The sequence below is a fragment of the Oncorhynchus mykiss genome, chromosome 5 (assembly GCF_057628025.1).
Source record: "Oncorhynchus mykiss isolate SJ-2025 chromosome 5, ASM5762802v1, whole genome shotgun sequence".
NCBI lineage: Eukaryota > Metazoa > Chordata > Actinopteri > Salmoniformes > Salmonidae > Oncorhynchus > Oncorhynchus mykiss.
Genome location: NC_143026.1, coordinates 12,135,447 through 12,146,184, shown reverse-complemented (window position 1 = coordinate 12,146,184; position 10,738 = coordinate 12,135,447).

Genomic DNA, 10,738 nt, shown 5'->3' with positions numbered 1-10,738 from the left:
AGTATGAGAAACCTCTGTATTTTATGCAACATATATGTATATATATTTATGCGTGTGTTTCTTATATATATGTATATATATACATATATATATGGCCTAATATTTAATTTTTATGGATTTACTTTGCGTTTAATTAGATATCCATATTATTAAATATTTAATTTGTAGTCCATTGTGACACTTTTAGTGTAGGCTACATGACACACACAAAATGTATGTTTGATGATGACCATTTAAGCTATAACCTCTTGCCTCATATGAAAGATTTGAAATATTGAATTAACAGAGTTGGTAAGCTCAGTGTAGTGTTGTAAACTGTGAAGGCATGTAGGCCTATGTAAAAGTATATAAGCCCCCCATCACACCTGTCACTAGGCTACCACAAGAGCTCCTGCCAGATGGTCAACTTCACAGCACCGACAGACAACAACAAGCAGTGGAGGCTGCTGAGGGAGGACAGCTCATAATAATGGCTGTAAAGGAGCGTATGGAATGACAGTATTTGATACAATTCAAATAATTCCGCACCAGCCATTACCACAAGCCTGCCCTCCCCAATTAAGGTGCCACCAACTCCTGTGACAACAAGGCTTAACAGGGCATGTGATAAATAACATACTAGTCAAGAGATCTTTTCTCTGGGTTTCCAAGATATTACACAGAAGTTTATAGGCTTGTCATTGCTCTCAAGTAGCCTAATCAAAGTAGTAACTTTGTCATTGGTGTAATTTTAAATATGCCAGTGAGTGAATAGATCATTCATACAATCCACAAAACATCACAATATTGAAAAAAATCTATAAATCTATTGATCTGTGTCTAATATGGGGTAGTACAGAACATGTACTGTAGGTGTAGTACTGTACAGTTGTGGGACACATTGACACTTTATTTTGTCAACAGTCAACCCTGTTCACTGCCTCAGGCTTGTATTTCCTGGCACGTCTGCTGTCTGTCTACTGTACAGTACAATATGGTAATGAATCAATACATGCATCTCACAGTAATGACCTTTGTACAGAAGCTGCCTGTATTTTTTGGGGGTTTGTTAAAGTTGCATGGTGTTTATTTCTTATTATCATAATTGTAACTTTCTTTTCATTTGATTCTTTCTGCTTGTATTTATATTTTGATGTCTTTTCTGTAATTTATGTTATTCAGGTCTCATCTGTAAAAGACACATTGGTCTCAGTATGACTCCCTGATAAAATAAGGTTCAATTTAAAAAAAATTAAGATTACAATTATGACATAACATTCGATAACAAACAAAAGCTTTGATTACAAAATAAAATTAAAAGATAAATGTATGAACAAATATATTTGATGATGATAGCATTTTATAAAGCAAATCCTGACAGGCCTCTAAAAGGTTTTGGTCAGAGGGGCCAAGATGGACTTTGCAGACACCCTCTTTTGACTGAAACCAGTTGGAGGTGTGAGCACATTATTTGACACGATGTAATGCAACTTACTTTCCTTTTACAGGCTGACCTTCACCTCTCCTTGTGATGCCTATCTCTCCTAAACAGATTCAAGGCATCAATCAATCAAATGCTATTTTGTCACATGCTTTTTAAACAACAGGTTTAGACTAACAGTGAAATGCTTACTTATGGGTCCTTTTCCAACAATACAGAGTAAAATATATATATTTTTTAAATAGAAATAGTGAAACAAGGAATAAATACACAGTGAATGAGTAAAAAATAACATGGCTATATACAGGGTTTTCCAGTACCGAGTCGATGTGCAGGGGTAAAAGGTCATTGAGGTAGCTATAGACATAGGTACGGGTAAAGTGACTAGGCAACAAGATATATAATAGCAGTAACAGCAGTGCATGTAGGGAGTGTAAAAGTTTTTGTGAGTGTGTGTGAGGGGTCCGTATGCATGTGTGCGCATGTTATATGTGTGTGGACATATGTCTTTTGTGTGTGTGTGTTGGGGTGTCAGTGTAAGTATGTGTGAGTTTGTGGGTAGAGTCTAGTGTGTGTGCATAGAGTCCATGCAAGAGAGTTAGTACAAAAAAGGGTCAATGCAGGTAAGCAATTTGATTAGCTATTTAGCAGTCTTACGGCTTGGGGGTAGAAGCTGTTCAGGGCCCTGTTGGTTCCAGACTTGGTATACTCACACGCTTCCCGTGTGGTACCAGAGAGAACAGTCTATGACTTGGGTGGCTGGAGTCTTAGAATTATTTTAAGGCCTTCCTCTGACACCGCCTGGTATAGAGTTCCTGGATGTCAGTGAGCTCAACTCCAGGGATGTACTGCGCCGTACTCACCACCCTCTGTAGCGCATTGAGGTCAGGTGCCTTGCAGTTGCCATACCAAGCGGTGATGCAGCCAGTCAAGATGCTATCAATGGTGCAGCTGTAGACCTTTTTGAGAATTTGAGGGACCATGACAAATTTTATCAGCCTCCTCAGGGGAAGAGGCACTGTCATGCCCTCTTCACAACTGTGTGGGTGTGTGTGGACCATGTTAATTCCTTAGTGATGTGGACACAGGAACTCAAAGCTTTCGACCTGCTCCACTACCGCTCAATCGATGTGGATGGGGGTGTGCTCGCCCCTCCGTTTTCTGTAGGCTGCCTCATCATCATTGGCGATTAGTCCTACCACCATTGTGTTGTCAGCAAACTTGGTGATGGTGTTGGAGTCATGCGCAGCCACACAGTCTAGGATGAACAGGGATTACATTAGAGGATTAACTACACACCCCTGAGGGTCCTGAGCTTGGTGATGAGCTTGGAGGGGTGTTGAATTCTGAGCTGTAGTCAATGAACAGCATTCTTAAATAGGTATTCCTTTTGTCCAGGTGTGTGAGGGCAGTGTGGAGTGCAATAGAGATTGCGTCATCTGTGGATCTGTTGGGGCAGTATGCAAATTGGAGTGGGTCCAAAGTGTCTGGGATGATGGTGTTGATGTGAGCCATGACCAGCCTTTCAAAGCATTTTATGGCTATGTATGTGAGTGCTATGGGGCGATAGTCATTTAGGGCAGGTTACCTCAGCGTTCTTGGGTAGGGGAGACTGGTGGTCTGCTTGAAACAAGTTGATATTACAGACCGGGTCGGGGATAGGTTGAAAATGTCAGTAAAGGCACTTGTCAGCTGGTCAGCGCATGCTCCGAGTACGAGTCTTGGTATTCCATCTTGCCTTGCGGCCTTGCGAATGTTAACCTGTTTAAAGATATTATTCGCATTAGCTCCGGAACAGCTCGTGCTCTTATGCATGGTTCAGTGTTATTTGCCTCTAAGCGAGCATAGAAGGCATTTATCTCGTCTGGCAGGCTTGCACGGATGGGCAGCTCGTGGCTGGGTGTCCCTTTGTAATCCGTGATAGTTTGCAAGCTTTGCCACGGGCGTCAGAGCCAGTGTAGTAGGATTCCATATTTGTCCTGTATTGGCATTCTGCCTGTTTGATGCCTGTTTATGTTTAGGCATGAACAAATCCACATATTTTCAGAAATGTATCATATCTGTAGTTACCTGATCATTTATGTATAAAACATTTTTTTATGTAAAATGTCAATAAATATCCTAACATGGTATGTAATATTCATCCTCATATGTATGAAAGAAAATAGGCAAAATCTGACTCATGAAATGCCCAACGCCCAAATAATTTTACCTTTTCAGGCACCGAAAATCATAGTGCTTCTTCACATGAAGGTGATATATCTGAGCATACATTTGCACCACATTCAGTAGTAGGCTATACAAGGCACAGAAAGGCAAACATCGTCATATTTAATCCAAGTTGCTATTTCCAAAGCACATCTCTGCTATTTCTGTTTAAAAGATGCAGCATAGGAAATCCAGAACTCCAATCACAACACATGTTTTCTGTAAAGATGCAAACGTAGGCCAATCTTTGCTAAAAAAAAACGTGTTTTATTCACACCCTAAATCCCTCTGCTTGCCCTATTTGTGATGGACGATGGATGCAGATTGGGTCATCAGCGGCGGTCCCTCACAGTCCAGACCCAATGTGGTGGTAGTGTTGGTCTGTGATCCACTCCAAACTGTAAATGCATAAATAATTAATACAAATTGTGTCAATATTGCACAAAAATAATGTCATTTCACATATTACCACAAGGTAGCTACTCTACCTGCTTCATTCATAATGAGAAAACTAACTGGAACAAGCTAACATTAGTGAGCTAAGTTGCTAGTTACCTAGCTAGCTAAGTTAGTTAACCTGCTATCTAATATTAACTAGTAATACAAAATATGCCTAAACGCATTAAAACGTTAGCTGTCACCTTGAGCCTTGATAGGGTGTTAAACAAAATTGTTTATGGGAAGGCAATTTTGTTATTAGTTAGCTAGCTATCCCTACTGGTTGCTGGCCAAATTAGCTACAATTTTTGATTCTAGTTACTAAGATAAATAAAACGTCTCAAATTAGCTATTCACTTTAGCGTGAACGTCTTTGTGGTATTTTCTGAACAGCTTCTCACTTCTTTGTTTCCCCAGTCGTCAGTTCGAGCACACACCGTTTACACACTCATTTGTGGCGCCAAAATGTAAAAATTACAGTTTGAACTCCACAGTAGATGTGATTCTTGTTGCTAGGCTACAAGTTACTGTGGTTTTAACTTATGGTTTGAGCGTGTTTATCCAGAGGAAATACAAAAATTATAGCTAGTGTCAGAAAGAATGATACTCAATAAATATTTGTCAAATTATTGAGCCATATCCTCAAAATTCAAATTAGCATAAAAAAAATGTGTCCTTAATAAGCATATCAAAATGCATATAATAATCCTGATATGGTCCTCAGTCAAGAGCATGTGCATTGTATATGCTGAGAAAACATACTATGTAGGCCTACTGTCTGTATTTGTCAACATGAAAATAGCATGTCACATACTTCAAGATATTGAATGAGCCCATATCCGGCCATAGGAAATGTCAATGTGTGATATTCGGAGTCATCCCTATATCAAATGTTGAAAAGACACATACAGATTCAGAATTTGTCAGGATATGGTGCATATCCACAAAACTCAAATATTCATTGGAAATGGTCTATATTCTGTAGAATATCAAAAATGTGTCATGTAAAGATATCCCCTGAAATGGAAACTTTTTAACCAGTGAATGTTATCGGATGATGCAGTCTGTGCTAGCGAAACAGTCCTGTAGCTTATCATCCACTTCATTGGACCACTTCAGAATTTAGCGTGTCACTGGTACTTCCTGTTTGAGTTTTTGCTTGTAAGGAGGAAGCAGAAGGATAGAGTTATGGTTTGATTTGCTAAAAGGAGGATGAGCGAGGGCTTTGTGTGCATTTCTGTGTGTGGAGTAAAGGCAGGGTTGGGTAGGTTACTTTCTAAATGTAATTTTTATTTATTTTTTTATTTATTTTACCTTTATTTAACCAGGTAGGCAAGTTGAGAACAAGTTCTCATTTACAATTGCGACCTGGCCAAGATAAAGCAAAGCAGTTCGACAGATACAACAACACAGAGTTACACATGGAGTAAAACAAACATACAGTCAATAATAAAGTATAAACAAGTCTATATACAATGTGAGCAAATGAGGTGAGAAGGGAGGTAAAGGCAAAAAAAGGCCTTGGTGGCAAGGTAAATACAATATAGCAAGTAAAACACTGGAATGGTAGTTTTGCAATGGAAGAATGTGCAAAGTAGAAATAAAAATAATGGGGTGCAAAGGAGCAAAATAAATACATAAATTAAATACAGTTGGGAAAGAGGTAGTTGATAGGGCTAAATTATATGTGGGCTATGTACAGGTGCAGTAATCTGTGAGCTGCTCTGACAGTTGGTGCTTAAAGCTAGTGAGGGAGATAAGAGTTTCCAGTTTCAGAGATTTTTGTAGTTCGTTCCAGTCATTGGCAGCAGAGAACTGGAAAGAGAGGCGGCCAAAGAAAGAATTGGTTTTGGGGGTGACTAGAGAGATATACCTGCTGGAGCGTGTGCTACAGGTGGGAGATGCTATGGTGACCAGCGAGCTGAGATAAGGGGGGACTTTACCTAGCAGGGTCTTGTAGATGACATGGAGCCAGTGGGTTTGGCGACGAGTATGAAGCGAGGGCCAGCCAACGAGAGCGTACAGGTCGCAATGGTGGGTAGTGTATGGGGCTTTGGTGACAAAACGGATTGCACTGTGATAGACTGCATCCAGTTTGTTGAGTAGGGTATTGGAGGCTATTTTGTAAATTACATCGCCAAAGTCGAGGATTGGTAGGATGGTCAGTTTTACAAGGGTATGTTTGGCAGCATGAGTGAAGGATGCTTTGTTGCGAAATAGGAAGCCAATTCTAGATTTAACTTTGTATTGGAGATGTTTGATATGGGTCTGGAAGGAGAGTTTACAGTCTAACCAGACACCTAAGTATTTGTAGTTGTCCACGTATTCTAAGTCAGAGCCGTCCAGAGTAGTGATGTTGGACAGGCGGGTAGGTGCAGGTAGTGATCGGTTGAAGAGCATGCATTTAGTTTTACTTGTATTTAAGAGCAGTTGGAGGCCACGGAAGGAGAGTTGTATGGCATTGAAGCTTGCCTGGAGGGTTGTTAACACAGTGTCCAAAGAAGGGCCGGAAGTATACAGAATGGTGTCGTCTGCGTAGAGGTGGATCAGAGACTCACCAGCAGCAAGAGCGACCTCATTGATGTATACAGAGAAGAGAGTCGGTCCAAGAATTGAACCCTGTGGCACCCCCATAGAGACTGCCAGAGGTCCGGACAACAGACCCTCAGATTTGACACACTGAACTCTATCAGAGAAGTAGTTGGTGAACCAGGCGAGGCAATCATTTGAGAAACCAAGGCTGTTGAGTCTGCCGATGAGGATGTGGTGATTGACAGAGTCGAAAGCCTTGGCCAGATCAATGAATACGGCTGCACAGTAATGTTTCTTATCGATGGCGGTTAAGATATCGTTTAGGACCTTGAGCGTGGCTGAGGTGCACCCATGACCAGCTCTGAAACCAGATTGCATAGCAGAGAAGGTATGGTGAGATTCAAAATGGTCGGTAATCTGTTTGTTGACTTGGCTTTCGAAGACCTTAGAAAGGCATGGTAGGATAGATATAGGTCTGTAGCAGTTTGGGTCAAGAGTGTCCCCCCCTTTGAAGAGGGGGATGACCGCAGCTGCTTTCCAATCTTTGGGAATCTCAGACGACACGAAAGAGAGGTTGAACAGGCTAGTAATAGGGGTGGCAACAATTTCGGCAGATAATTTTAGAAAGAAAGGGTCCAGATTGTCTAGCCCGGCTGATTTGTAGGGGTCCAGATTTTGCAGCTCTTTCAGAACATCAGCTGAATGGATTTGGGAGAAGGAGAAATGGGGAAGGCTTGGGCGAGTTGCTGTTGGGGGTGCAGTGCTGTTGACAGGGGTAGGAGTAGCCAGGTGGAAAGCATGGCCAGCAGTAGAAAAATGCTTATTGAAATTTTCAATTATGGTGGATTTATCAGTGGTGACAGTGTTTCCTATCTTCAGTGCAGTGGGCAGCTGGGAGGAGGTGTTCTTATTCTCCATGGACTTTACAGTGTCCCAGAACTTTTTTGAGTTAGTGTTGCAAGAAGCAAATTTCTGCTTGAAAAAGCTAGCCTTGGCTTTTCTAACTGCCTGTGTATAATGGTTTCTAGCTTCCCTGAACAGCTGCATATCACGGGGGCTGTTCGATGCTAATGCAGAACGCCATAGGACGTTTTTGTGTTGATTAAGGGCAGTCAGGTCTGGGGAGAACCAAGGGCTATATCTGTTCCTGGTTCTAAATTTCTTGAATGGGGCATGTTTATTTAAGATGGTTAGGAAGGCATTTTTAAAAAATATCCAGGCATCCTCTACTGACGGGATGAGGTCAATATCCTTCCAGGATACCCCAGCCAGGTCGATTAGAAAGGCCTGCTCGCTGAAGTGTTTCAGGGAGCGTTTTACAGTGATGAGAGGAGGTCGTTTGACCGCTGACCCATTACGGATGCAGGCAATGAGGCAGTGATCGCTGAGATCTTGGTTGAAGACAGCAGAGGTGTATTTAGAGGGGAAGTTGGTTAGGATGATATCTATGAGGGTGCCCGTGTTTAAGGCTTTGGGGAGGTACCTGGTAGGTTCATTGATAATTTGTGTGAGATTGAGGGCATCAAGTTTAGATTGTAGGATGGCTGGGGTGTTAAGCATGTTCCAGTTTAGGTCGCCTAGCAGCACGAGCTCTGAAGATAGATGGGGGGCAATCAGTTCACATATGGTGTCCAGAGCACAGCTGGGGGCAGAGGGTGGTCTATAGCAGGCGGCAACGGTGAGAGACTTGTTTTTAGAAAGGTGGATTTTTAAAAGTAGAAGTTCAAATTGTTTGGGTACAGACCTGGATAGTAGGACAGAACTCTGCAGGCTATCTTTGCAGTAAATTGCAACACCGCCCCCTTTGGCAGTTCTATCTTGTCTGAAAATGTTGTAGTTTGGAATTAAAATGTCTGAATTTTTGGTGGTCTTCCTAAGCCAGGATTCAGACACAGCTAGAACATCCGGGTTGGCAGAGTGTGCTAAAGCAGTGAAAAGAACAAACTTAGGGAGGAGGCTTCTAATGTTAACATGCATGAAACCAAGGCTATTACGGTTACAGAAGTCGTCAAAAGAGAGCGCCTGGGGAATAGGAGTGGAGCTAGGCACTGCAGGGCCTGGATTCACCTCTACATCGCCAGAGGAACATAGGAGGAGTAGAATAAGGGTGCGACTGAAAGCAATAAGAATTGGTCGTCTAGAACGTCTGGAACAGAGAGTAAATGGAGGTTTCTGGGGGCGATAAAATAGCATCAAGGTATAATGTACAGACAAAGGTAAGGTAGGATGTGAATACAGTGGAGGTAAACCTAGGTATTGAGTGATGAAGAGAGAGATATTGTCTCTAGAAACATCATTGAAACCAGGAGATGTCATTGCATATGTGGGTGGTGGAACTAATAGGTTGGATAAGGTATAGTGAGCAGGACTAGAGGCTCTACAGTGAAATAAGCCAATAAACACTAACCAGAACAGCAATGGACAAGACATATTGACATTAAGGAGAGGCATGCTTAGTCGAGTGATCAAAAGGGTCCAGTGAGTGGAGAGGTTGGTTTAGGGTCACGGCGATTTAGACAGCTAGCCAAGCCAACCGGTAGCAAGCTAGCATAGGATGGAGTCTGTTGTTAGCCACCTCTTGCGTTCGGTCAGTAGATTAGTGGGGTTCCGTGTGGTAGAGGGGATTAATCCAAATCACACAACAACAAAAATAAGAACAATAGATATAGTTATAGAGGCCCGAGAAGAAAACATAATAATTCAAATAAATAAATTGTCCGATTGTCTATTCAGATAGCAGCCGGAAAGACAGCTAACGGTTAGCGGGCCGCAGATGGGCGTTCCGGTAACGTCGCGACAGAGGAGCCAGCCGGATCTCCTTCAGGTAGATAACGTCGGCAGTCCGGTTGTGAAGGCCCGGTGGGGCTCCGCGTAGGCAGTGAAACGGGTCCGGATAGGTGACTGCAGCCCAGGAGTGAATGATGGAACTCAGGCGTGATTGACGGAGCTGGCTAGCACCGGAACAATCGATGTTTGCTCCGGAATCGACGAAAGCCGACTGTCACACGGATAGCAGCTAGCTAGCTGTGAGATCCGGGTATGAACGTCCAGAGAGCAGTTGAAATCCAGGGACATGGAGAGAAAAAAAATGGTCCGGTATGTTCCGTTTCCCGAGCCGCGCTGCGCCGTACAAAACTGGCGATAGATTTTCGATAGATTTTCGAACTAAAGGACAGCCGATGACCACAAACCGTGGTTAGCTTCTGATTAGCTTCTGGGCTAGCTCCTGGCTAGCTTCTGGCTAGTTTCTGGCCAGCCTCCTGGAGTTTCTGGCTAGCTTCCTGAAGGATTGCAGATCTGAGGTAAATAATACTTTTTTATAAATATAAATTGGTGAGGCTGGTTGCAGGAGAGTGTTTAGAAGATGAGTTGATGGAAAATAAAAATAAAATGTATGTGAAAAAAAGTTGTAAATATATATATATACAGGACACGACAAGACGAGGACAAAAGACGTCTGAACTGCTATGCGATCTTGGAGAAAATCAGTTACAGTTACAAGTTACCTCTCCAAAACTGTAATCTGTAATGTAATTTTTGGATTACCCAAACTCAGTAACGCAATCTGATTACATTCCGTTACTTTTAGATTACTTTCCCCTTAATTAAGAGGCATTAGAAGAAGACAAAAATGTATGTTACCAATTGAATGACATCTATTGCAGGAAAATCAACGTCAAAGTTTATATAGCTGGCCATATATGGATGTTACATTTAACTTTATGGGTTGGTTATGTAGACTTCTTCTAACCCATCAGCTTTCTACTACATATGATTCAATTATATCTTTACATTAAAATCCAAAGTCTATCTGAATTCCAGTCATTCCAATAAATGTTATACCCCTTGATCTTCAAGAATAGGACTTGGAAATATGAAAGTATAGATAAGCCAAATTGTTTTACCTGTGTCACACCCTGATCTGTTTCACCTGTTCCTGTGATTGTCTCCACCCCCTCCAGGTGTCGCTTATTTTCCCCAGTGTATTTATCCCTGTGTTTCCTGTCTCTCTGAGCCAGTTCGTCTTGTATGTTAGTCAAGTCAACCAGCGTGGTTTTCCCTGGTCTCCATTCGATATTCTCTTTATGATAGTCTTCCTGGTTTTGACCCGTGCCTGACGCTGGACAACTTTCCCGCCTG